At 44.5% G+C, this 27773-nt stretch overlaps 1 protein-coding gene across 4 annotated transcripts in view; it reads right to left on the bottom strand.

The window, feature by feature from the left end:
- Positions 1-18990, bottom strand: part of ZNF462 (zinc finger protein 462) — an 88858-nt gene extending 69868 nt beyond the window's left edge. For 2 of the 4 annotated variants that reach the window (XM_084225518.1, XM_084225519.1), the window contains exon 1: positions 18830-18989. The gene's annotated coding sequence lies outside the window, so the exon portion shown is untranslated. Of the gene's footprint in view, positions 1-18234; positions 18326-18829 lie in introns of those variants that run through there. The other 2 variants (XM_084225516.1, XM_084225517.1) reach the window with 2 other exon arrangements.
- Between the last annotated feature and the right edge of the window lie 8783 nt (positions 18991-27773).

Here is a 27773-nt window from a genome sequence, read left to right as displayed (position 1 = left end):
TGTGAATTTTCACAATTGCTTCTGGACACGCCGGTCACACATTTGAAACTTTCAACAGAGGCTTCCAGTCAGGAGACTCTGATGGCTTTCTGATGTGCTTTTTTTAAAGTGGGCTTCTAAAGCAGCAGCTTTGTTCCCAGTGCATGCTGATGATGGACTGTCAGCATCCTGTGGAATTAATTTATGTCTCTTTTTGGATTGACAGAGTCGCCTAGGCTGTACGTGGGAAAACAAAGGGCAGAAGGGATCTCATGGAGGACCAAGACCGGTTCTGTTATCACAGACACAAATCTAATCTCCATTAACTTAAAGAAAAATAGAGTGTTTGCTAAAAAAAAATACAGCTGTTGATCCCTGAGCCAAGGAATTTTAAAGAAAACTGGTTCCATATGAAAGCTTTCTGATCAGGGTGCACCTATAGCTGCTAGCATTTTCCAGTCCCAGTGGCCATGCAAAAAGGTAATATACAGAGATCTAGCCAGCCAGGTTACTGATCTAAGTTCTACACCCCACCCTCCAAAGGATTCATTTCTCAGATTAAATACCCCTTGAGGCTGGAAGTCATATACTATAGTTCTGAAATGTGAAGTAACCCTCAATTCTACCTACAGGGATTTATCAAAAATCCCTGTCCTGCTCTCTCCCTTCTCACATTTCCTTGGCTTCATTATGCTTTTAAAAAGGGAGATTGCTACTAAAATCCCAGTTGGGTTCATTTGACAGCTGGAACACGAAAAACCACAAGAATCTCCCAAGTAGAAGGTCCTGACTGTCCCAGTAATTTGATCAGTCCAGCCCTTCCTATGCAAAAATCCCATCAGGAACACAACTGAGAGGTATCCCAGAACACACCAGACTATTCAGGGGACACGGGAAAAGAGAAAAGGAAAAAAAAAAAAGAAGTATAGAAGAAGTCTCAAGCAGAAGGTCAGAGTTCACTGGATTTAAAGACCCACTGACCTTCCTTCAGGATAGGCTTGGTCCCATATTCCAGGCCTGGAACATGGAACATTTCACCAGTTTCCTAATTACAGATCAGATTTTCTAGGCAGGCTACAGAAGCGAAAGTGCTCCTTCAAGCAGTCCACTGCCACATTTTCCCATTACGAGCTTGTCAGCCTGCCAATGCAGAGAACTTCTAGAACTCCTCCTTGCTGTCTTCCCACAGGACACAAAGCAGCATATTCCTTCAGAAGCCCTATTCAAACTCCCTTTCTTCTCTATGAGCCTGCATCTTTGAGACAATGGATAAGAGGAGGCGGACCACTTCCGCCATTCATTTGCCCAGCCTGCTGAAACGTCAGATCTGTCTGATCTTGCAGCAGAAGCATTATCCTTTGTTCTGATCAGGTTGCACAAATAGCTGTGCTTGTGTCAGTCGCAGAGATTTTTCTTTTTTTTTTTTTTTTTTGGTCCCCTTTTCATTTTTTTTTCTCATGACCAATATGATTTACGGCTCACACAACACACCGCGTCCTGCTAAAAATGTTGCAGTTTAGCTTTCCACCAGGCAGCTCTCCTACAAAAAGCTCAGTTCAGCCTCAAATGCTAAGAAAGAAGTGGAAACTGCACAACACTGCTGCTGCATGTACCCTACACAAATGTGCCAAAATACTCCCAGCCTCACACAAAAGAGCACAGAGGTACCAGAAGCACCTGAAGGAGTTAGAGAGGCACAAGATTATTGTGGCTCCCAAAACTTCCCACCGCTTCTCCGAAGGCTGGGCACTCCTCATGCTCATCAGCAGCAGCTGCCTCTGCGTGTCCTGACAGCTTTCTGCTTCCCACACAGACAAATTGGGCTGGCCCCAGCCACCCCCACCGCTGTGGTGACATACCTCTGCCCAGAATTCACACCTGGGCTGCCTGCGAGCCATCTGCAACCCAAGAGACAGAGGCTGGCCACTGCCAGGTTGTGTGAACACACACACACCGTGGTGCTGTCTGCTGAGCAGCTCAGTTTCCCACACTGAAGAAGAAGAAAAATGAATCAGCCAGCCTCTGCTGATAGAGAGTCCTGGAGCTCTTGAGAGGTTATAAAGTGTGGCTTTAATTTTCCCTTCCCCTCGTTCTGCCATAATGCACGCTTGCTTATGAAAACAGTTGTTATCATACATCCTTCCTCTTCCTAGGGCACAAAACCAAATCAACCAGAAAACACAGACAGTCAAGCTCTTCAGAACTTCAGCACATCTGAAAGACTCATCCGGGCTGGAGGTTGAACTTTACCCACCACCTCCAAATTTCTTATATTTTTGCCTAAGTGTAAGTATGTACGTAAATATGCAGTCTCTGTTATCAGGTAAAAGCTAAAATACCAATTTCTGGCTTCTAGCCAGCATTTAAAGAGGAAAAAAAAAATTGCTAATCCATGGTTGCAATGGAAAAAACACCTACCACAGGGAAAAAATCCTCCTGCCTTTAGCCAAATCTAATCTAATCTTTTCTCACAGCTGTAATATCACTCTGAATGCTTCACTACCTAACTTTAGCTTCACATACAGAGCACGGGGAATTACTGATACAAACCTTTTGTACAAGGCCAGCTTGACAAAAAACCCAACATGGGTGGCTGTGTTTAACATCCCTGGGTTTGCCATCAGAATCAGCACAGTTCCACGAAGATATTGCCATTTTTAGCAACTACGACACCCTCCAAAACGCAACAGCATTATATGATTTCTGTTCCACAGAGGCTCTGATGTTCCATCTATTATCCCAGTCTTGCTTTAGCAGATATTTTATATTAGAATGCGTTCCAGGAGGCATATGGCAGTAGAACTAGGTCAACCATTAACCAAATAACAGGAAGCTGCTCTGCAGAGCACACCCTTCAAAGCGCGCTTAATGAGCTGGCTCTTCAGAGTGTGTCCTTCAGTAAGGTTGAAGCTAACTGTTCCACAGGATTTTCCTTAAAGACACAAGGTCGTCCAAGGCAGGTGATTTATGGACGTGACAGGCTCTGAAGAGCCATCCCAGAGTGTAAAAGCATCTGGGTCAGTTGTTGAGATGGAGAAGAATCCACAGTCATGCGTGAGACACTGAATACCAGGAACCTGCTCCAAGAATTTCCTCATCTTAGATGTGAGCAGAGCCCACTCCACCATGAATCTGCTCCCACAACTTCACAGGAAAAGAGCAGAGCCTTTGTAGAGTTTCTAGGGAAGGATACCATCGCTAGATAAAGACTTGGCATCTCTCTGTCTGGATGAGTCAATTCCATGCTTTTGCAACGTTTTGGGGGGGAAAGAAGGCTGATATTAAGCCTTGCAAGTCAGTGTCTGCCTAAATTCTTCATGTCTCCTGCTTTCTCACTGATCTCGTTGAGATACACGGATTTAACATCATCTGCCAAATCCAGTAGAAGGAAAAGTCCATCATCATTGCTGGCATCTTCATTTGTTCCACCTCAATCCCACCAATTTCTTCCACTAAATATCACATTCCACACTTCTAAGCAACCACATATGCCCAAGCTTTAAAGAGAAGTTTTTAGGACTGAGAAGCATCAAGCACCACAGAACAAAATCCATGAGTAACATGGAAGTTAGAAAAAGTTCTGATTCATATTATACTGTCAACAAAGCAGTAGAGATGGCCTGATCAAGTTGTTTTCAAACAAATAAAAGGCAAACACTTGCCAGCACTCTAATTGAAAGGAAGTTTGCCGCTGATATCCATCACATAACTGTTGCAATAACACGATAACTCAACAGTCATGAACCACAAAGCAGTGTAAACTTTTCAAATTCAAAAAAGTCACCATCCAGCTATGTGACTACAGCCACAATCTTGACACTAGGTGTATACAGATACTAATGTTACTTTTCTGATAGTCTCATAAAAAGTGGATATGGTCTCTTATCTCTTTATCATTATCTTTCTTCTGGACAGCATCCCTACATAACAAAACATTCAGAGATCCTGAAGTCATTATTTACCCTAACAAAGCTAACAATAATAAAAAAACCCCAAAACTCTCTACACCACTGACAAGGGTATGCTTGCATATCTCCATAATTTCTAATAGGAATGACTGCTGTAAACATCTATCTATCTATCTATCTATCTATCTATCTATCTATCTATCTATCTATCTATCTGTCTATCTATCTGTCTATCTATCTGTCTATCTATATCTATATATCTATATATCTATATATCTATATATCTATATATCTATCTATATATATCTCAAGAGGTTCCCAGCAGTTCACATTCATCCTTGTGACAAAAATAAAAGCCAAAAAGCCCATGTCTAACAGACATTCATCTGCTAGAGCCTCCACAACTGAGAACTTCTCTGCAACCAAAATGTTTGCGAGGTGGGAACAACTCAGGTCCATCTTTCTGGAGGTGGATCCTGCTGGTTCACCAGATAATAATTCCAGTTCCTAATTACAGGCACAGGAAACGATAAGGCATCCATGATGACTGGGAAAACAGTCAGTGTGTGTGATCATATGTCCCTGCAGATTGCTTTGTATCTTAAGCGACAGCTCCTTGCTGAAACAGGCTAACTCAGTGGAAGACTGCCAAGCATGCTGTGGTGAGATTATCATCTTAGTAGTTATTTATAATAAACTATCTTCAGCAAGTAGCACCTTTTTCAGTAGGAAAAAAAGTCAAGGACAATGCATTTTCTTCACAGTGCAGAGATGGTCTGTGAGAAAACGTGCAGACAATATCTGGTGGCATTGTTCACTGGCGTACGAAGAAGCACTTCTGGTGAACATTCCTCCAGCATGCTCTGAAAACTGTTCCAACACCACCAGGAAAAGCACAAAATTACCAGCCACCACAAAGTCAAACCTGCAGTGGAAATTACATGGGTAGACGGAGCACAGTGCCCATACTTTATTTTTAAAAAATCTTTTGATTCGCCTGCGTCCTTAATACTTTTGACGATGAAACAGCCACACCATGACCTATCTATGGAACCCAGAAGGAGTTCTGCCCTGAGAGATGATGTTCAAGTCCCACATAAGTGCCATTTATTTGCAAGTGCCCTATGCAGAAGTGCCAGAGTCCCACAGCTCCGACCAAAAAATCTGAACGGGGCTGGTGGAGCAGTTTGCAGGACGGAGTTACTGCGGAACAGAACAAACAGTCCTCACACACAAGCCATGTTTTGTATGCACCCCCTCCTCCCATCACCAAATTGCAACTGGGAAAACATACCTGTGGGTTGACTACTCCCACTCCAGTTCTTAGGAACACATGAAGAAAGTCATGCTTTCGCAGGGCTGCCACAGAACGGCATCCAAGACAAGGATTCATTCAAGGGGATCTGTAACACATTATCTGAAGATCCTGCTGAACAGGCAATGGAAGCCATGAGAGCTCTGATTATGAAGCTCAGCTCTGCTGTGCCCATCAAGGAGCAAGCTTTGGTATCCCAGAGCTTCCCAGGCTGAAGCTACAGGAAGATATCTCCAAATGTTATGTGTGGAAAAAAACCACCCTAAACCAAGTGGCCAAGTGTGTGACTGAGCTGACAGAAGCCATACCACCAGATTTTTTCAAGTCCATTGAATGCTTAGAAAACTTATTTAGAAATCTTTCTTCTCCAGATTTAGATAGACTATTAAAAATATTTGGCTCTTCAAAAATAAAAACAACAAATAACAACCCAGAAGGGTGTCACAGATTAGCCAAATAGGACAAAGGCATTCTAAAATCGCATTTCTGGTAAAAAGAAAGCAGGAACAGTTACAGTAGCTTTCTACAGCTTCTTGCAGAGTTTCAAGGTCTACAGAGTATCACAGCATTTCTCCGCAGTTCAAAGTTCTCAAATTGTTACAGGTTTTGAACAAACTGTGTCTGCACCAAAGCCCACAGGATCTACAGTGGAGCTTCATCTGAAGCTCAGGACTTGCACATGACTGAACTCTTCTCTCTCTCCAGATCTGCTCAGCCCTTCAGCCTTCCCCCAGCCCCTTTTATAATCCATCAGACACGCTTTTGGAGTGCACTTCATTGCTACTTGGTTTGTATGGTTTTTTTAAAAATAAACATACATACAAAAAAAGAAAAAAAACCCAAACAAACAAACAAAAAAAAAACAAACAAGAAAAAAATCCACAGGTTCAGGAAGAGAAGAAGAAATGAAACCCTACTGGGCTGAAGTTTCCAGATGACAAAGCAGAGAAGATAATTGTTTAATACGAAGTATCAAAGCAGAACAAAAGGACAAGATGCAGAGGGGGGGGGAAAGAAAAAAAAAACCTATCTGGGCTTCCTGCACTGGCATGAAATGGCTGCTTTCCTTCTTACTGCCAGCTCCCATGCTTCATGTTGACATTACACATCCTGTGCTGTAGATCCACCCCCATGCTGATGCTTGCCCAACAGAATTATCTCCTGCGTCACAGCAGTGGTAACAGAACTGCTGGCTCTGCAGATCCCAGAGCACCATTTCAACGCTTCACACACGCAGCCACTGGACACACTACCAGATATTCTGGGTTGGTTTGTGGCACTCTCAGCGCTGCACTGCTTTGCCTAACCTTCTGTTAACCAGATGGCCTGTTCGCTCCCCTTGGGATCGAAACATGAAGTTTTATTTTATTAATCTCTACCAAAACGCAGGGACAGTCTGGAGCCCTCATATCTGGTTTATCTCCAGCAGGGTTGCTAAAAGGAAAATGACCTAAAAATAACTGGAAATGCTGCTTCACACCAACAGAGAACAAGCTCTTTTGGAGTAAATATTTAAATGATCTGCCAGATGAACCACCACAGCAGCATGAACCACATGGATGGGAACTTGTATTATGTACACACACACAAAGGTACACACTTCTGCCATTGTCAAAGGACCTAGGCTGCATTTTTCCTGATCCAAAACATTTGTCTTCAACAAACCATTACCACACTAGTGTCTATTCAAGCCAATCCCTTAATTAAGAGGGAAAAAATGAGGGGGAGAAACGGCTTCCAAAACCACCGCAGTTAGTGATGGGGCTCCAGAGCACGTGAACGTCATCCACAGACAACACAGCAGCAGGAATGTTCTCACCAGAACATCTGCAAAGTCACATGAAGCAGTACTTCAGGGGACATGCCAGCACTAATTGAAGTCAAAGTTGAGTATTTATAACATACATGCTCCTGCTGTCAAAATACAAAGAGTGAGAGCGAAAGAAGGAGCGCACGAACGAAAGTGAAAGAATTATCTAATGCATATGCTTCCGCTGAATCTTGCAAATCTGCTACAGCCATGCCCTCACATGCAACCACAAATGAGCATCTCATGTATGTAGGTGGAAGCTGTTGAAAGTTAAGGGCATCCTCAATTCAAGATGCAATTTTCGAAACGCCTCCCTGAAAAGCTCCACAAGAATTACTCCGTGCAGCGAAGGATCTGATCTTCAAATGTTTACTCACACAAGTAGCTGCAGTGAAAATTCAGAATCAGGGCACAGCGACTGTTCACATGAATGAGCTCTTAGAGCATAAGGGCTTTAGCTCCCCACCATCTATTATCTACCAAATACACCACGGTAACTATGAAAATGCAACAGTGGCGAGGTCTGACCTATTAAAAAGCCTTTGTTAACATTCCTAACAGTGGCAGTGAGCAGTTACAAAATAAATAAATAAAGTGCACATGCCTGCACGCTAAACAAAATCCCAGGAATGCAAGAGGAATCCTGCAAAAAGTTGCAGTTTTGCTGTCTTCCAAAGGAAATAGGAAGCAAATCCACGTGAAATCTAACTGTAATAAATCATTAAAATCTGTTCTCCGTGGCTGCCACCACAGTGCAGCGCTTCAAAAGCACAACTGGGTTCGCTGCTCAGATTGCCGCACACATGCATTTATCTGAGGCTGGATCTTTTCAACCTAAAGCTCCAAACCTCTGCAGGCTGGGGTGTCAAACGTGCTCAAAGAGGACGGCACTGCTACTGTCCAACTTCCTACGTGTGACTAACTTCTGATGTGGAAGCAGATCACAAACCGTCTTCTTCACACCACCTGGGCAGCTAAAATGTTCTTGTGGTCATCCATTACTAAAAGTCTTACTGAGACATGAATAACCCTCCAATCTGGATGTCAACAGATCAGCAGGTATTGCCTTCAGCTCATAAGCAGACTGCTTAATTCACCTGTAAAGAGGATTAGATGTCTTCAGCACATCAAGGAAAAAAAGCATGAGAACAGGCGGTGTGACATTTTAGCTCCATCTATCTTTAAAATTTCCCCAAAGAGCAGGATTTTTTTTTTTTAATGTCCCATTTAAGTTACTAACTCATCATCATATGACTGGCCTCCACTGCCATGACATACAAAACTTCAGTATATGGTGACAGGCCCCCTAGAAAGTCATTCCACAACCTGAAACATCATCTACCCTTCAAACACACTAAAAATAGATTCCTCACCCCCTTGAGGTCTCAGCAGCCCATCTGATATTACAGTACAGTATTAACAAACCTATGTAGACATGAATTCTTAAAATAAATATCTTCAGAGATAAGACCAGAATGCCAGCAAGCAAGCTATATTCCTGCACACCAACTGGTGAACCTGTGGAAGCACTGGAGAACCATGGAAGGGCAACGACCATTCCATGTTCGTTTTTCATTCTGCAGGAGCACAACTCCTGCAACCTTTGGTCAACCTGCCTGACATCTTGCCAAGCAACTTCTGACTGTCTGAAAGCTGTTTTCTGACCACACCACAGCCTCAGCTGGTTTTTTAATGTGGTTCCTTGGGAGAACAACACACTGAAAATCCCTGTCTTCCCCCCCGCTCCCCTGCCCCACGGCGGAAGGAGAGCAGAACGCTGGCGGAGCCCGCGGAACGGAAAGCTCATTGTAGTTTTTTATCACCTCTGCAATCTGATCATTTTTAAAATAATTCAGGTTTACTCATTTAAAGACCCAAACACACTGACTCACTCTCTCAGCAGCCCTAGTGAGTAATACAGTGAAGTCCTTGGAGCCAGAGATTTCAGGTCTCACACATGCACGGGTGCTCTGGCAGAGGAGAAACCCGCGCTCTCTTGAGCAGCACCAGCTCCTTCCCAACCTACCAGGATGGAAACACACCAGGAGCCACTGCAGGGTCAAACACACCCATCCTGCATGGCAGAACGTGGCCCTGGGTCACATCTACCCACGGAAGGGCTGCTGGAGCGCTCCTCTGCCCCGGTGCTGTTGCACACTGGGCTGTTTCACACCATATGCTTGATCACAGACAAGAGAACTTGGCCTCTGCATGACCTGACACAGCTGAAAGCTGATATGCTTTCTCCCCACTGCCCGCCCCCAGCAAAGATAAAAGGTCATTTAGACCAAAAGGAACCTGTCCACACTGACTTCAAGTTACATTAATTCAACTTTTGGGATGCGCGCTCCTGGCCGGGAAGCCAAACCCTTTCTCGGAGGGCTGCAAGCCACAGCCATATGACGGGGCAGGAACAATTCAGCAGTCAAGGAGCTAATTAACCAGGCTGAGAGCTGTCTGGCTGCTCTCGATTTTCCATCAGCCATTTGTTACATTTTTTTACACTTGTCAAGCTATTTAGCCGAGGACGATGGAAGCAAGGCTTCAGAGGTCCCACATCCTGCAGCCCCGAGCCACCCAGCTTGTAGACAAAAGGGAGGGGAGGGACTGGAATGCAAAATTCAGAGCTTCCAATCGACTGCAGAGAGAAATAATTCCAAATTTGCTCGCATTGACGTTTTATTTATTTATTTATTTGTCTTGAGGGTGCCGCTTGTCTCACAGCACAGAAGAAAACAAGAAGATGACTCCGTTGGGCACTGCCTTCCAGACTCTGCTGCATCACCAACTAAGAAGGTGCTGTGTACATATAAATGTATTTATCCATACTCACCACAAAGCAACAACACACTTGAGAAGACAGGCTCAGTCAGAATGACAGCAGTGACACAAAAACAAGGTGGCAGGTAACCACATCTCATCTCCCAAGTGCTGGCCAAGAGAAGAGCTCTGCTCCAGTCACACACCAGAACCACTGACAAAAGGAGGCTTTTTCTTTCCTTATCTTGGTTTGTTTTAACACACACAGCAGCGGAATTCAGCATCAGGGTCGTAATTTCCAACATCCATTTAAAATCCTAATTATGCCTATTTTATTGGGTAGAGGGATAGATGAAGAAATAAAAAAAATGGCAATATTTCAAGGACTGTACAGCAATTCTTTGGTCCCCTGTCTTTTTGGTCAGAGACCCAATTACCTTTAACAAAGAACCACATGCCCACAAATCTAGCTGAGTCTGACTATGACTGAAGAATCCAAGTCTGAGTTAAAATAAATAAATATCCATGGGCCTCTTAAGTTCTCTTCAGCAGCAGTTTGGTCAGCTAGAGATGAGTACTCATACTTGACTCACTGCATCCCCCTCAAGACCAGCACTCCTCAAGCTATTCCAGGTTTAGCCCACACTGCAGTTTTCACATAAAATAATGAAAATTTAAATAGAAAAAAAAAAAAAATAAAATTACACAGAAGTTGTTAAACAATCACCACTGGTATAAACCACCTTCACCAATCCCTCTGAATTTCTGACCTGGGATCTAGTTCAGCTGTCATTTTAATATCATCAAGAGGGAGGCAGAAAGGAAAAAAAAAACAAAACAAACCCCCAAGAAAACAAAAAGAAACCCTACCAAAAAAAAAAAAAAAAGCCCACCAAAAAAACCCTCAACAAGCAAACAAAAAAAAAAAAAACCCCAACCATTCTAAGCATCATCAGCCAGCTGAATTCTGACTTTTGCACCACAGCAAGGCCTTTATTGATGAGCTCTCCAGCTACACACTCAATCAAATTCTCCAGCAACTCAGTCATTAGAAGGCAAATGAACCACCCTCCACATCACCATCACGCTGGACCAAAATCTTCCAGCAAAAGCAGTCTCTCCCTTAGCTTTGCTGTTTATTTGACAAACAGGGGGAGAAAATTTAAGAAATTCAAGAGAAAAACTAAGAGAAATTCAAGACAACGTTGCATGCTTGCTGGAGTTCCAAGTGTTACATCCTGCCCATTCTGCTCTTTTCTTTGGAGAGGTCTGGGGACTGTGTGTGGGAGGAATGTGCTGGCCTGGCCCCTGTGATAAGTGCCCATTGTGTTTTGAAGCATTTGCATGACAAGGGCCCAGCCCAGGATGACCCATCTTCTTCCCAGAAGGAACATCCTGTGATGCCTTCTTTCCACAGCCACCGGTACCATCCCAAGCCACTGCCTGAGCCCAAGAGCTGCAGGCAGGCGGAAAGGAAGGGTTTGCTCATCCCAGCAGTGCAAAAGAAGCCCCCATTGTCCTACCAGGCCACGGAAACACTGACCACATGTGCATCAGAAGATTCCATTTTTAGCATCTCTCAAAACAAAGTCTTCTCTTTCACATTATCACGAGCACACTGAATCCTCAGTCTCCCTATATCGTTCCCTGCAATGTCTGCTTTGTTTTGTCCTGAAAAATCGTTCTCCTGCCTCTCTACCCCATGCCACTGCTCCATTAGCAGCAAGTTTCCACTGCACATAATTATGGCATGCCTTAGCCTACTTTTTTTCTGTTTGCCGAAGAGCTCTGCCTATTTTCTACTTGTGCTGATGCTACCATTTACTTTTCCTGACGCTCTAATCCTTGTATCCTTTGAAGGCCTGGCTTCCTCCACACCATGACAGCAGCTGGGGTTCTCAGGCCCCTTTCCAGACCTTTTTAATAGCAACTGTAATGCCACTCTGATGAGCATCCCACTTCCTAATCTTCAGGTCAGCACAAAGCCTGCACCTGTAACAAGTGCTGCAAATCCAACATCCAGGGCTGCTGAGCACCCATTATCTAAATGACTTCAAGTTATTAATTGCATATTCCTGGAACTGGAAGGAGAAGGAGAAACACTGTCACATAATGCAAGCACTTAGCTTCTTCACACATAATCCCAATTAGGTCTTATTTTCCACCAGGAAGCAACAAGTGACACGCGTCAAGAACTGAATTCTTAATTTAACAGGTTCAAAACTAATAGAAGTAACCCAGTGAATCAAGTGCTTTCCCAGAATTATTTGTCCTCAACACACACTGGCCTTGCAATGATTGCTACCCTAATAAGCTCTAAATAAGTCCCTCCTAATCACTCATGACATTGATGCTGCGCCTACAGCTCTTTATGCTGACACTATTAAGCAAGTATTCTTTAAGAGACTGCCTTTGACTCCACTCAAGAACAGCTCCTCAGCATCCTGAGGTCTCCTGTTTCCATCTTCTTTCAATTACCAGCTAAACTCAACTTAATTAATTGCTTCTCCTGATGGATCTTAACATCTTCTACCCAAGATGCTGCTTTTAGCCCAAGCCAAAACCCCACTGTATTCCCCCTAGACAGCAGCTGTGGAGGTCCATAATTACAATTACGGACCACAAAAACCAGCCAAAAACGATGAGACTTTTGATCAAGGTAAAGTACAATGTATAGCACGGCTGCTAGGTCCGGGAGGTATCTTCTGATAGCAAGTGTATCTCAAAAATGGCTACAAAGCAGTCAAAACCAATGATGAGGGAAAGCTCTTTCCCAAACGCTGCTTAAGGAAAAGTTCCTTCAAGGAGTAATTGGGCCAGGAAATTTTGAGTTACTGCAGTAACATTTGTTCCCTCAAGCTGACCAAAGCAACTGCACCAAGACCTTCAACCCCTTTAGACAGGTGAAAAGAGACCAGAAGGGAAAAAAAAAATTACATTGTATTTAAGATTGTGTTCAACTGTAAGACACCAAACACAACAGCTCCCCTTTCCCTATCTCAAGCTCTTGCTCCTCTTCCTCAAATCCCTTCAGAGATGTATTTTGCTGCAACCTCTGGCACAGCTTAGTAAAGCTCAAGAGATGAGGGGCAGACTTTTCAGATCTTTGGTATTGTTTTTGTTCTTTGTTGTTGAAAGAACAAAACGGAACAGAACCCAAAAACAAGAGAACTCACGTGACTTTGCATTTACCTATGAGTTGAACTTCCCAAACACAAGCTGAAAGAAGAAGAATGCTTCCAAAACTCAGAATGCAAATAAAGACCACTTCTATTAAACCTGGTCCCCTAAGTTTGGAAACTTCTACTAAAGACCTTTTCTTTTTTTCCTTTTTGCTACAACCAACAAGATAATTATCATAAGTCGATCTATCTCCCTTCCTCCCCCCTTTTCTTCTTTCAGCACTGGCATACAAACCATGCTATTTTAACTTCTTTCCTGTTCTCCCAGTTCTTCTGGAACATTTTATTTTCAACAGTCAACTCATTTGGAGAAGTGCCACGCTGAAGTTCAACCGTGTACAATGTTAACTGTGTCTCTGCCAGCAGCTGAGGACCTGCATCACACCACCTTCTCCAGCACCTCTTGATTAAACAATTCCAGTTCCTCTCCCTGAGAACTTAGCAGATGTTCAAGCAACCTTCACTCTCATCATGCTCCTTTTATTTCCACCCCCCAAAAAAAAAAAATATTCTCACTCTCTGAAGAGTAAGATGGAATGTCTCATTCCCTCCTCAATTAACACTCAGCAGACCTCCTGCTCACCTCCCGTGGGCCCAGAGATTTCTTGATTGTTTAGCACCCTAGAGTGAAGCAACTGCTGGAAAAGCAAGCAGGCATTTGGACTGGTGAAGCTCAACATCTCTGCTGAAGCCAGCAATTAGAAGTTCATACTTGAACACATCTTGGGTCAAGCATGCAAGTTAAGCCAATCATACAGTTCTGGCACTGGTAGCAGACCGTATTAATCCAGAACAAGTTCATAAAATACATAATCTTCTACTTCAAGGTAGACAAGTATCTCTTAGGAGTCAAAATCAGATGAGTACATGATGCTAAAGGAGTATTTCCATTATTTTTCCTCTGCAATAGTTTGGAAGTGTAGCAAAATATAAGGAAACAAAATGACACAGACACCTTGGCCTTTGTAGACCTTTCCTGATCTGTGGAAAACAGGACCTCATTCCTCCATCAGCAGGTTCTTCCAATCCCTGTCTCACTGAGGACTTTTGCATTAGTCCCTAAGTCTGCCTGGTGAAGCTTCAACAGGGCACAATATTAGTTAATGAGTAGTGCACAGCCATTCACCAGTTTCACACTTTCAAGTCCTTTTAGTGGAGTTTCTTACTTCAAAGCAGTGTTGTTCTGCCCGTTTAAGGAAATTATCCACAACACCACACAGTGAAAGTGTTTCAGTAAACTGAGGTAATCTCAATTTATATTGTAGCTCCACACATGTTGTTTGGAGCAATGGGAAAACCCAACAGGAAATGCTAATTCACACTGGGTTTCTGGGAGCTCCAGATTTCAAGAGACATCTTTTCAGCTCTTCTGAAGTAATCTTCCTCAAACTGTAAGTTGTGCTATTATAAGACTTAAGTTCTTCCCATTTCCTTTTTAAGGCTAAAATTAAACTTGCCCATTCCTTGGGGCCCAGAGGAACATCTGCCAGATGTCCAGACATCTATGTTGAACAATAGTCATCTACTTGTCAACTCTCTTTTTAATCATCCTTTTATCGGTCTTCATAAAAGTCAATTCCTCTTTTAAGTCAAAGTGCACAATGCTAACAAACTTTGTAATAAAGGTCACTGGATGATCATATTTTTTTCCATTTCCACTTGCAGTTGCCCTGCTTTCCCTTTCCAGCACCCCATTATGTACTCACATTCTTCACACTCCAAGCATGCACATTATTGTACTCTTAGTTTTCTTCTTGCGATAAAATATTATTTTTAATTATGGAAGGAAATTGTAAACAGGACATCTTAAGTTTCTCAACAACATAACCCGGTGTGAAGCTAGTGAAAATGTAAAAGGAAATCAAATAATCCTTCAAATATTTTTAAAGCAGTGGTTCTTAGGCTACATCTAGTAGGTGTGAGAAAAGTGATTAAGAAAAGCATATTTAAATACTGGAGGAAAAGCTACCAATGCTTACTCTTTCTATTAGAGATTGGACCAATAAAAGACTCTGTGTGCTCTAAAGCAGAAGCAATTGAAAGCCATTGTCTGAATGAAGAAATTTATGCCTGATTAGGAGAAGCATTCATGTCACCACCATGGCAGGAATTAAGATCATCTTTCTGGAGGTTCTTTAAAAACCAATGGGTTTTGGGGCTTTTGTTTGTTTGGGTTTTTTTTCTTTTTTGTTTTTTTTTGTGGCTAGAATTGTTTTGTGTTGTTTTGGGATTTTTTTTTTTTTTTTAATAAAAGTTCTTCAGCTAGAATTTTAACAGAAAGGTGAACTTCACTCTGTCTGGGCAGAACCACACCAAGAAGCACCATCAACAAGAGAATAATTCTCTGAAGAGGTTTCAGTCTCATAGTGAGGAAACCCAGAAAAAAACCCAAAAAAAACCAAAAAAAACACCATAAAAACTACTGCAATGATTGGTTTTCTAGGGCATCAGGAGGCCCTCCCAAAAAGATCCTGATCTTAAATCTCAGAGCTGTTCTTGGATTGCACATGCCACGTTCAAGGGCAGTGTGTCTGCAGGGCACCCTGGAGTGCCAGCACTGGGCTGACCTCGCCAGAAGTAAGAGGAGATTCACAGCTCTGAACCACCAGCACTCTGCATACAGTCCATATAGGGGATGGATCTTTGGGATCTGACCCAAACCAGCAAAGGTCAGTGGGCAATTTTTCAATTTTTCTTCAACGGCTGACTTAGACCTGTGCAGAGGTCTGAAAAATCCATAAAATATATCACCTTGGGGGAGGGGAAAAAAACCCCAAAACACCACAACAGCAGCAAAAACAAGCAAACAAACAAACAAACAAAACCCCAAAACCAAAAGCAGTTAGCCTCTCTTTTTGTCAAAATACAAGATTAAACATACCTGAAATGGTATGTTCCATGGCATTCTTCTGGAAGATGGAGACAACCAGAGAATCTCAATAATTTGGGTGACACCCCAGCAACCAGAACTTAAGAAATGCACAGTTGATAAAGCAACATCCTCCCGAGGTGTATTAGATTGCACATCAAAACATTTTCTTCCACAGCAAAAACAAAACAAGGGCATTGATTTTTAACCTCTACGACGGATCCCAAGTTCATCACCCCGTCACTGCAATCCTCAAACCTCCCTGGTTTTCCTGCACCTCTGGGAGGGTGTCCTGATTCAGATTCACTGGTCCCCCATCCTGCCACTTAACACCTTCCCATCTTTGTTCCTAAACACCTTAGGATAACCAAAGTATGGACATCACCGACACCCTTCCGTGGAGCTGCGCCTTCAAGCTCAGCAGCACCGCACCCCGGTGTGCCCCTCCTGCATTTCCAGGGATGCATTTTGAACTTTTTGAGGAACTGCATCTACTGTGCAGCTGATGTGCAGATTTCAGTGGGTGGGAAAAGACCCGAGGCCTGCTTTGGGTCTACTCAGAATTGCTTCAGATTAAAAGGTGGGTTAAAAACAAAGCACACGGATTCCTGCTCAACTGCTATCTCGCTTTAAAGATCTCAGGTTTCCATAATGACATTAAAATCACAACAAGAATGTTGCTGTAAGTTTTCAGGAAAAAACAGTATTTTATGACACCAAAAAGACAGCTGTGAAAACTGTTTTGCTTTTTCCAAGAGGAATTATGTATGTTATGATGCTCTGAGGAACCCACTAAAAGCTTGCCAGTATCACTTTAATGCAACCTAGTGAGTGGGGAGAAATATTCCATCTTAATTTAAAACGCATCCAAAAGAAGGAATGCTCTTGAAAATGAGATGTTAAAAATCCCAAAAATTAGGCATCATCACCTAGGAAAAAAAGAGACATTTCATGATACCCTCTGGAAGAACCTGAGCAGCCTCAAGCTGCATGCACTTACCTCCAAACGCTTTCAGAAATCTAAAAATATATGCTTATATACACTATTTACTTGGCCAACTGATCAACCTCCAAAATCCTGTGGTCTTTAACCAAGGAAAAATATCTAGAAAGGTGACCTCCGCATGAAAGCATCAGAGAAAAAAAGCCTGAGGATGTGTTTCTCTGTGTGAAGGAGAATCTGAGCAATTTCCTCCAATCCTCATTTCCTGATAGCATGAAGACAGCGAGAAGACCCATCACAATGTTGTGCATTGAAAAATCTGAAGGGAAAACCTTAGGGGAAAAAATCATGATTAAGCCAGCTCCAGCCCAGCAAAGCCTCAAAAACATGGAGAGACATCCACAATGTTAGGAGCACTTCCCATCTCAGCTTTGTCTACTCTCTCTCTCCTCCATTTTCTGGTGGAGCTAGAGAACATGACATGGCTTACCTGACTCAGATCACAGCTCTCTGCCAAACTAGTCACTTCCTCTTAGACATGCAAGCAGCTTCATGAGACAAACAGACCCCCACAGACGCACACACAAAAGCAGGAGCAGAAAGCACTCAAAACTTGGAGGTCTCTCCCCTTCCAAACACCAGAGAAACAAATGAAACTTTTGCCTTTTTCTCCCCCAAAAAAAGAGGGAGGTGAAGGGAAAGGGGGGAGGAATCCTATCAGATCACAACCACATGAAGCTCCAGGAGGATCTCTGTGTGAGGAGAATAGAAACCACAATGCTGAGGGGAGCCGGGGGGCACGGGGGGGGGAAGGAGAAGGTTACTCCAGAAGACATAAAGAGCCTGTGGACTGTGTGTGTGCATGTGTGCGAGAGCGAGGAGAAGCTTTGTGTTGTGGAGCCTGGACTGGAACCAAAGCAGACAGCTTGCAAATGGAGGACAGGGAGATAAAGAAAGGGAAAGAGGGGGAGAGATAGGGAGAAACCTGCTCCGGGTGGGTTGAGAAAGGGGCAGGGGAGAAAGCGCCTTCTCCCTTGCCTGGTTTAAAGGTAGGGACATCGGGGAACTGAGCAAGTAGAAGTGGGCTCCTTCCCCTTCCTTTCTTCCCTTCTCGCTCTCCTTTCTCTCAAAGGAGAGCACAAGCGTGTGTAATGGCTCCTGCTCTCCAGCTGAACGCTGTCCTCCTCCAAGCCACCTCCTGCGGGCACCAGCAGCCCCCCAGCCCCGACTCCAGCCGCCGGGGACCCCCGCATCCCAACTCCAGGAGAGCCGCGGTGGGGGCACCACCGCCGGGGCGAGGGACCAGCCTCGCCAGCGGCGAGGAGGGCAGCGAGAGGGGACCAGGAGAAAGAGGAGGAGGGGGAGAGTGGCTGGGAGAAAGGAAGAAAGAAAGCAAGAAGGAAAGAAAGAAAGAAAGAAAGAGAGCGAGAAAGAAAGGAAGAAAGGAAGGAAGGAAGAAAGAGGTCACCCGATTGCCTGGGTCGTGCCAGCACGGAGCTTTTCTCTCCTCCGTGTGTCTCCCGTCTCTGATCCAAGTCCACACGCACAGCACCATCCAGACCTCGCACACACACACATATCCTCTCAGGCACCCCCCACCCCGAAAGCTCGGCTGGTATCTCACTTATCTCCCCATATTTCCCCCCACCTCCCCCCCCCCCCCCCGTAATGCAACAACAAAAAATTAATTAACCGCCTTCCTCCTCCTCCCACCACCACCACCACCACCACCAGCACCTCCTCCTCTTCTCCTCCTCCATGCAAGAGACTTCTCTCTCAAACAAAACACCCCGCTCTCGCTCCCCTCTCTTCTCTCTCTCTCTTTTTTTTTTTTTTTCCTTCCTTTCTTTCTTCCTCCTTCCTCCGTTGACCGAATGAATGGATTTCAGAGGAAGGTGGTGGAAAGAAAGACAGACATAAAAGACCAAACAAAATAACACACGCACAGACACACACACAACAGAGACGCGCACACACACCACACACACACACACACACAACACAAACGGGAGATGATCTCTCCAATGCCAAACCAGAGATGGGTTTTAATTGCAAGAACTTACAGGAGCGTCCCGGCACTGCTGCTCTTGCTGCTGCCTCCTCTCCTCTCCTCTTCCTCTCTGCCTAGCTCTTCTTGTTATTGTTGTGGAAGTTGTTTTGTGAGTCTCATGTGCTCCTTGCCAGGTCTCAGCAATGGAGGATCGCCATCTTTCCCTGCTTTTCCCCCCCTCTCTCTCTCTCCCTCTCCCTCTCTCTCTCTCTCCTTCACTGGTTTGCTGCAGCTGCAGATGACCTGAGATATCCGTCTCTCTCTCTCTCTCTCTCTCACCCTCTGTGTCTCTCTCTGAATAATGAGCAACCAGAGGGAGAGAGAGAAAGAAGACAATCTCCTCTCCTACCACACAAAACGCAAGAGCACCAGGGGGTGCAAGAATCCTTTCTAACAACAACAACAACGTGTAGGGGAAGAGGAGGAAAAAGAGAAAGAAAAGAGAAGAAAAGAGAGGAGGAAAAGGCAAGAAGAAAGAGGAGGGAGGTGGAAGAGGAGGGGGGAAAGCAAGCAAGCGAGAGAGATCCAGCAGGCAGACAGATGGAGGAGAAGATGGTAGTGATAGAGGAGGAGGTGTTGAAGATGAAGGAGATTAAGAGGAGGAAGGTGGTAACAAAAAGTTAAGGTTTGGGACACTGAATCACTCACAGGCCAGGGAGGAGGAGAAGAAGGGGGAAAGATCTGAAGATCTTCCCCTTCCAAGCTGTTGCCTTCACAAAGCTTCCTGTGCAGGAGCGCTCAGCAGCTCCTGCGATGCTGGGGGAGCCGCTCGGATGGAGCGCTCTGCTGGGTCATAGCTCTCTTCCAGCCATGACAAAAACCGGTTTCTGCATGCAGATCTGCCCCCGAGGTGATCCCTCAGACACATCCATCTAGAGGCTAATCTTCCCTGAGCAGGGTAAAGAACATAAATGGAGCTGGAGGTTGCAAAGTATAAAACCAGATCTACCACGTGGTTGGTTTTTAATCCCCCTTCCAGCTCGCATTTGATGTGGAGAAAGGACACTCAAATTGTCCATTTCTGGCACGTATTTTGAAGTCTACTCCTGGAAATAAAGACAGTCATCTCCAGGTTTTTTATTTCTCACAAGCGTTTGGGAGAAAAGAGAGCTTGCACTACTATCACCAAAATCACTTCTACATTGGTGAAACGTTTTTTTCTTTTTTTTGGCCGCAAAATAAAATAAATAATTCCACTTAAAACAACTTTTATGCCTCCCAACACCTAGTTGTCTGCCTCTTTGTGACTGATTATTTAAAACCGTGGAAACTAACGATCAAGGCTCACAAAGAAAGGTATCTGGGTGATGAAGGCAAGCAGACAAAGACAAAGCGGCTGTAGCCTGCATTTTTATTTAGTCTCGTTTCTATTAAGCATTGTCCTGAGCTACTTCTTTTTGCTCGACACCCCCACCTCAGCGCAGACCACCCCCCCTCCCCTCCCCTCCAGTCTTTCCACAGCACCAGGTCAGATTCTTTCTGGGGTTATGTCTAGCGAGGAAAGGGGGATGGGGGTGGAGGGGCGGGAGGAATTAGGGTTTACGTGCAGACTCAGTAAATCAATACGCGGGAGTGAGGCAAAATCAATTTGAGCACAAGGGCATGACTGGTATTGGAACATCAGTGGGGTTTCTCCAGCTCTGCAGTTTTGCATGGCTGGAAGAGAGACTAGAACCACGGAGCTCCGGTTCGGGTGGAGGGGGAGATCCTCCCCTGCCCCGAGGAAGTTAACATGAGAGTGGTGAACCTGAGGTGATCTCCTGGAAATTTTTTGACTTCAGGTTTTACTGACTCTGGGAGAAGTCAGGCGTGTTAGAACTTCATTGTCTCTCTCAGCTCAGCTGAAGACCAAGCGCAGGAGTACTAACCACAAGCAGTGAAATAAAATACAATAAAATAACGAAAATCGGTCGCCCAGGTGGTGGTCAAATATTAAACCCATGCATCCTCCAATCTTCCCATCCGCAAGAATGCCGTGAGGACAAAGCACACATGCAGGATGTCTCCCATTAAATCTTCTTTTTCTTTGAGCCGTGCAAGTTAATGACTAAACAGGAGAAAGATCTTCTCCCTCCTCCTCCTCCTCTCCCCTCTTTCCGCTCCCCCCCCTCCACCCCAAACAAGTGCTGTGAGGAATGGGAGGAAGGATAATATCTGGGCAGAAGGAGCACTGTTGGATTTAGAGAATTCTTCTTAAGGAAAAGGGGAAAAAACACCAAAACTGAGGATTCCTACTAAGACTCCTGGTTTCATGCAGACAAACGGAGCGGACACCTCCTAAGAAGCTGATAAAAGAACATTAAGGAAAAGGGAGGGACTGTCTTTACGGCTGCCAGAATGTGCATGTGTTCTGCCTGCAATTTTCTATAAATCATCCTCATCGCAGGAACAGAGCGCCTGGGCTTTGCAATCTTTGACGTACCATCAACGCCGAGACAGATAATTCACCTCTTTGTCTCTCAGCGTTTTAAATTTAAAACCCAGGCAAACAAACAAACAAAAACAAACGGAAAAAGAAAAAAAAAAAACCACCAAAACCAAACCTAAAAATAATTTTAAAAAATAAAATAAATTAAAAGCGAGCGACAAAGACCAACCCACAACCACAAAACACGTTGCTCCTGACCAGAAAGAAAGAAACTGGATCTTCATGGAGATAGTCTGGAAGTGTTTTCCCGCCCTATCCCCCCCGGTCCTTGGGCGGGGGGAGGGGGGAGTCCCTCCCTGCCCGGTCCCGGAGGAGCCCCCCGAGCCCCGGGGGGACCGCGGGGCTCCGGCGGGAGGAGCTCGGGGCGGCCGGAGGAACCGGAGGCTCCGCGGGGCAGCGCCGGGGGGCACGGCGCGGGGGGCTGCTCCCCAGGGCTCCGGTGGTCCATAACTTCCTCCCGCAGGCTTGCTGCCATCCCCGGGGCGCTCCGAGCAGCCCGCAGCGAGGTGGACACGCTGGGCTCCCAAGAAGCGGACACCAGGGGAAAGAGGAAGGGGGAGCTTGCCCGGAGAGCCCCCCCGAGCCCTTCGGAGCGCTGGTTTCGCTCAGGAACCGGCGTTTGTGGCTACCGAGAGGAGGGGGGCGAGCCCGGGGGATGCAGGACCCTCCGCGGGTGGTGGGAGTGAGGGGGGACCCTCCTGGCGAGCCCCGGTGCCGCGCCCGGCAATAAAGGGGTTAATCTTGCTGACAGCCCCCTGGTCTTAATTACCCGGGCGGGTTAAGTGTCCCATTAAGGGTGATGGGGATAGTTTGCTCTTCTCTGGGTGCTGGCGTTTGGGTCGCCGGGGGACGTCGGGCAGTGGCCGGGGTGGCCCGGGGCTCCTGCGGGACGGAGCCCTCGGTAGCCCCGCTCCCCACCCGCGGGTGGGGAACTGGAGGGGGATTTCAGCTTCTTTCTGTCTTCCCAGCAAAGGTGGTGTCCCACCACCGTGTTGGTTTTGAAGCCGCAGTAGAAGGGATGATCTTTGGTTTTAAATAAAAGAAATTAAGCCTTTGCTCATCTGTCTGGTCGGTGTTCCACCATGTAGCCAGGGGAACAAAAAGCCAGGGGTGAGGCAGAAAAAACCCACCAAAAAACCCCAAAACCAACCAAACAGCTGTTGGTTTTTCAACAAAGACCCAAACACAAACATCTTTCCAGCCTCTGGGATTGACTGCATCTTTCCTCACCCGGAGAATCTGACCAGCCTGAGCTTGATCCCAAGCATTTCATCCCTCGGTCTGGGCTTGGCTGTTGTGCAATGAGTCAGGTTTGCACGGCCGTGGCTGACCCCTGTGTCCTGTTCCTGCGGCCCATGAAGGCTGCACAGCGAGCCCCAGGGTAGCAGGACCACAGGCAGAGGGGAGAGAAGATGGTGTGGAAAGATCCAGATGATGCTATCCTGAATTTCCTTTCCTCCTAGCCCATTCCCCCCAGCCAAACCTGTTTCTCCATGGGGTCTGTGTTAGCTCCTCAGGATGGCAAAGCAGGAGGCATCAGGAAAGCAATGTAGAAAATAAGGACACTGAAAGCACAATCTTTGTACACAGTCAGCAGTGAAGCACTGTTGTTAATGTCCACTCACAGAACTGGAAGTGGCTTCTCTTTTTTCCTTCCCAGATTTGGAAGAATTTCTTCATTTTCCTACAACAAGTTTGTATGAAACTTGTATTTTTTCTCCTCTTCTTCACAGCTGTTTTATCCTACCAGAGCTGGGCTTCAGAATCCTTATGCAAGAGGCAAGTAAGTATTGTGTCAGCTTCCTGAACAACTAAATACCAGTCTGTCTGTAGAATATCATGTTCTCCAGCTCTTGAGAGAATTTCACTTTCCTGTCTAAAAAAGATTAGTAATGTGCTGATCTGACTTTTACCCTGGTAACTCTCATATTTTTTTAACCTCTAAGAGTTTCCTTATTGGGAGAGGACTTTGAGGAGAAGCTGGTTGTCTGGGAGTGCTGAAGTCTTGCTCTGATCTATGAAGGACAAGGGACATCATCTCATCAAGAAAATTTTCTTTAAGCAAGTACTCTTATAGACTCTTGTAGTGTATTCAAAAAGGTTTACCTGTAAACAGTGCAAATCTAGGCTCTTAAGAACTCTTCAGAAAATTCTCCTAATAAAACATAAAACTTTTTAGCCTGCTAACAAAATTTGAAATGCTTTTCTTTTAACTCGGCAGAGCTCAGACTGGGATCTCCAAGAGCAAGCTCTTCACGGTGAGATCACTTTGTCTGCAAGCACGCCCTAGAATGTTGAAAACCCATAGAAAGATGTATTTTTATGTTGCTGAGGATGCTTAAGAGGAGTGCACTGGTGAGGACCATGCTGGGTATTGGAAGTCACTTCCTTCTCTGATAGATGCACAAGTGGCAATTATCAGAAATAGAGGTTTTGCTCCCTTGAGGAAGCTGAATCCTTAGCAGTCGAAATCCTTGAGTAAACTCACATTTGGGTTTTTATACCTGCCCTCAGTGTTCCTCAGAAACTCTTCACCAGGACCAGGACTCGAGAATTCACTTTGCAAAGAGAACCAGTCCTTCTCCAAAACCTTTTAATTGAGGGCTGAGACAGGAATAATGGATGTGTGTGGTGCTGGCAGGCTGCGGCAGACCGCAAGGTGGGTTTGGTGGGCGCCACAGGTCACACTTCCCCAGCCTCAGAACGTGTCTGAAAGTTCAAGCAGCAGGAAAACTTGTGTTTGGAGACCAGTGAAACTTGCAGCAGAGTTAATGAGAAAGAACTCCCCCAGTGTTAAAATTAACTGGGTTGGAACCAGTCTGACACGTCTGTTAGTCACTAAAACGTGAACCACAAATGGCCCTAGATCTTCATTAAGTAATTTGTCGGCGTGCATCCACTCTTCAGTGATAAGTTTGATTTAATAAAATAATAGAATGCAGTCTAGCCAAAAGGATGCTTTATCCACCACTAGAATACAAGAAACAAACTGACTTTGCAAAAAATCTGCAATTACCATAACAAGGATTTCTAAGCAACTAAAGGCATGTCCTGACTTCACTTACTGCTAAAAAGCAGTGACCATGAAGCCTAATCAAATTCACTTTTTTTCACTTTTGAAATCTTTAGAAGCAAAATATTCTTTGCTGTAGGTGCAAATTAGGTTTTATGAAACTCAGTCCTTCAAAAGACACAGCTGGATTTCATTTACCTTCAGCATGGCTTTAGATGGAGTCAATGAGATTGAAACTGCAGTCATTTTACATCATCTGACCTTTGGACGATGACAACAGTTTGCTGGTTGGGATATGGTATCCCAGTATTGCATTATGCTCACTGCTAAGAAGACTTCAGGAGAGACAGATTTTGATTTGGTCTTCAGAGGAGAGAGGTGCCGAGTGATTTGTGAAATGATTTTGAATTTATGGGTTGGATACAAATGGTTTCTGGCTATATTTTCTGGTCATTTTTCAGAGTGTGCCCCCTTCCTCGTGTATTTTACTAGATGTATGCAATTCAATACAAATCTATTTTTGCATGTTCACCCTTGAGAAAAGCATTTCCTTGGTTTTTTTTCCCCCCAAGACCTAAATACAACCCTTGCATCTCTTGATATGTCTCTCCAACACCTCAGTTTTTTTAAAACTTAAGCTCTCAAATACTAGCCATTAATTTTTATTCTGTGTGTCCTAACCAACCTGTATAATATACAGCCTCCAAAAAGCCTGAGCTCCCCTTCCTAGCCAGTTTTTCTGATACCTAATTTTTCTAGACACACCATAAAATTGATCAAGGCCATCTCTGGCTTTGTAGGGAAGTACCTGCTACCACAGAATAATCTGTCTGGTATATGCAGTTTGATGACATTTTTATTGATACATTACAAAGTTAGCCCAAGTTTCTTCTTTTGAAGCAACTCCAGCAGGTATTTTCGCTGCCTGTGGAAGGATTTCAGGCATAGTTCATTTCCCATCTTGCATGCCTTTGAAGATATAAAAAGGAAACAATGTATTTTATCTTCTACTTTTTGAAATACCTCAGTTCATAGTTTATTTCCTAATGAAGTTGTTTCTTCGTCAGCTTTTGCTGAAGTCCCAGTGGTGCCTCTGGGTCAATTCCAGTTCATTTTCCCTGGGAGCAGAGGGATGCACACTGCAGAAAGTGGAACATTGCTGAAGTGCCTGCCAAAGCTCTATTCTTCTAATAATGTCATTTGTTTTGGGCACACCTTTCCTCTCTCTGAGCTTGTCGCTGCCGCTGCTGCTCTGGAGAGGTTCTGACAAAATCCCTCTGAAGGTTTTGCTCAGGATTTTAAATCTACAGCCAGCACGAAATCAAGGTCTTCCTCATCCATTTGCTGGCCATTCATCTCTGTTAAAACATTTAATTTTCTCTAATCCCATGTATTTATGGCACTTTTAATTTTTTTTTTCCCTATTCCACATCTCCAAATGATCAGCCAAATCCTCAGCTGATGCAATTTGGCTGGCTTCATTGACTCCAATGGATAAACTGCTAATTTAAACCTTCTGCTTGGCTCATTCTTGCATCTAATTGGGTTAATAATCTTTACCAATTCCTCTCAGTAACTTGGAGATTTCTCTTTTTTCTTGTAGGTGTTATGTATTGAAATTCTGTGTTTCTCTCCATTGGTGTTTTATCTATGACACAGTGATAGCTCTTAAAGTCTTAGTCTGTTTTAAGAATTGCATTTCTTTTCTGCTCCCCTTTCTGATCTCTCCAGAGTTATCGTCTCCTAATGCCCACCCTGACCTCCTTTATTTTAAACCACACTTTTGCTGAGTTTCTCTCTCCATTAATTTAATTTAATATGCTGTGTTTCAAAGGAGCCCTTCTTCTGCAACGTCTCACCTATACTCGTGTTGTGACAATTAGGTAGAGGGCATTTTTTCCAGTTTTTATCCTCACAGCTCTTGTGTTCTCTAGAATAATTGAAGATGCACCATTTGGGATGTGAGTTCATATTTCCAGTGATTACATTGCAGGCTGATCTAGTCAGGGGTAGCCAATCCTGTTGTCATGAAATGTAACCTCATCTTTAAGGAGACTGGTGCTGCGCTGCATATTAAAAAAAAAAAAAAACCAAACAAACTAAAAAACCCCAAAAATTCAAATATCTCTCATAGCTTGTGGACATCCTTGCCTGTCTTGTGACTGCACATAGTAATGTTTTTTACACTAACATGTGGAAACAGCTGGGTACATTTTGTTTCCTTTTTTCCAGCACAAAAATATGTGGATTTTCCAGCTCTTTTGAGGTGACTGGGTGGATCCCATTAACAGGGAGAAGGTAGGACAAAAGAAAGATGCAGAAAAGAACACAAAAGGAAGTCCATAAATAGTACCAGCACACTTGGGAAAAAATCCTCACCTACAATTGCAAAAATATTTCAGCATCCCATTCTGTCTTCAGAAAGGTAACAATTATTTATACATATCAGTCTCTATGTAAATGCCACCTGTCCAATCAATATATTAATATTTGAATTAATTTCAAAAGAAGATGGCAGAAAAAAAAAAAAGCCATCATTTCCTCAGTAATGAACTAATTTATCTGAAAATCTGACAACTGCAAGTGGGTGGTACTCCTTTTGGTGTAGTCTTTCAAAAGATATAGCTGCAATCAAGCTGGTACTTATTATTCTAATAGTAAAACATGCCGAGCATCAAAACTTGACATGGAATGTAATGAGAAGTGATATAATTGAGCAGAGATTTAGCAGATATGTTAGTTATGTTATTGTGAGAGTGATTGCTGCTCTGGGTCTTGAAAGGTTTGTACAAAAGGGAAGGGAAGGGAAGGGAAGGGAAGGGAAGGGAAGGGAAGGGAAGGGAAGGGAAGGGAAGGGAAGGGAAGGGAAGGGAAGGGAAGGGAAGGGAAGGGAAGGGAAGGGAAGGGAAGGGAAGGGAAGGGAAGGGAAGGGAAGGGAAGGGAAGGGAAGGGAAGGGAAGGGAAGGGAAGGGAAGGGAAGGGAAGGGAAGGGAAGGGAAGGGAAGGGAAGGGAAGGGAAGGGAAGGGAAGGGAAGGGAAGGGAAGGGAAGGGAAGGGAAGGGAAGGGAAGGGAAGGGAAGGGAAGGGAAGGGAAGGGAAGGGAAGGGAAGGGAAGGGAAGGGAAGAACAGGGAAGGGAAGGGAAGGGAAGGGAAGGGAAGGGAAGGGAAGGGAAGGGAAGGGAAGGGAAGGGAAGGGAAGGGAAGGGAAGGGAAGGGAAGGGAAGGGAAGAACAGGGAAGGGAAGGGAAGAACAGGGAAGGGAAGAACAGGGAAGAACAGGGAAGGGAAGAACAGGGAAGAACAGGGAAGGGAAGGGAAGAACAGGGAAGGGTCAAAAAAGGGAAAAGAAAAAGACAGGTTTAAATTTGACTTGATTGCAGCAGTAACCAGAGAAGGGGATTCAGGAGAAGGCTGAGATGTAGCTGGAATCATGTGTTGATGCTTATTGGTGGTACCTGGGACAGATTGGAAGGGACATAGTGGGTATTAGGAAATGCACCAGCAAAGGCCAAGTT

This window comes from Fringilla coelebs, assembly GCF_963513975.1.
Source record: "Fringilla coelebs genome assembly, chromosome: Z".
In the NCBI taxonomy this organism is placed as follows: domain Eukaryota; kingdom Metazoa; phylum Chordata; class Aves; order Passeriformes; family Fringillidae; genus Fringilla; species Fringilla coelebs.
This window is presented reverse-complemented; position numbering and strand designations above follow the sequence as displayed.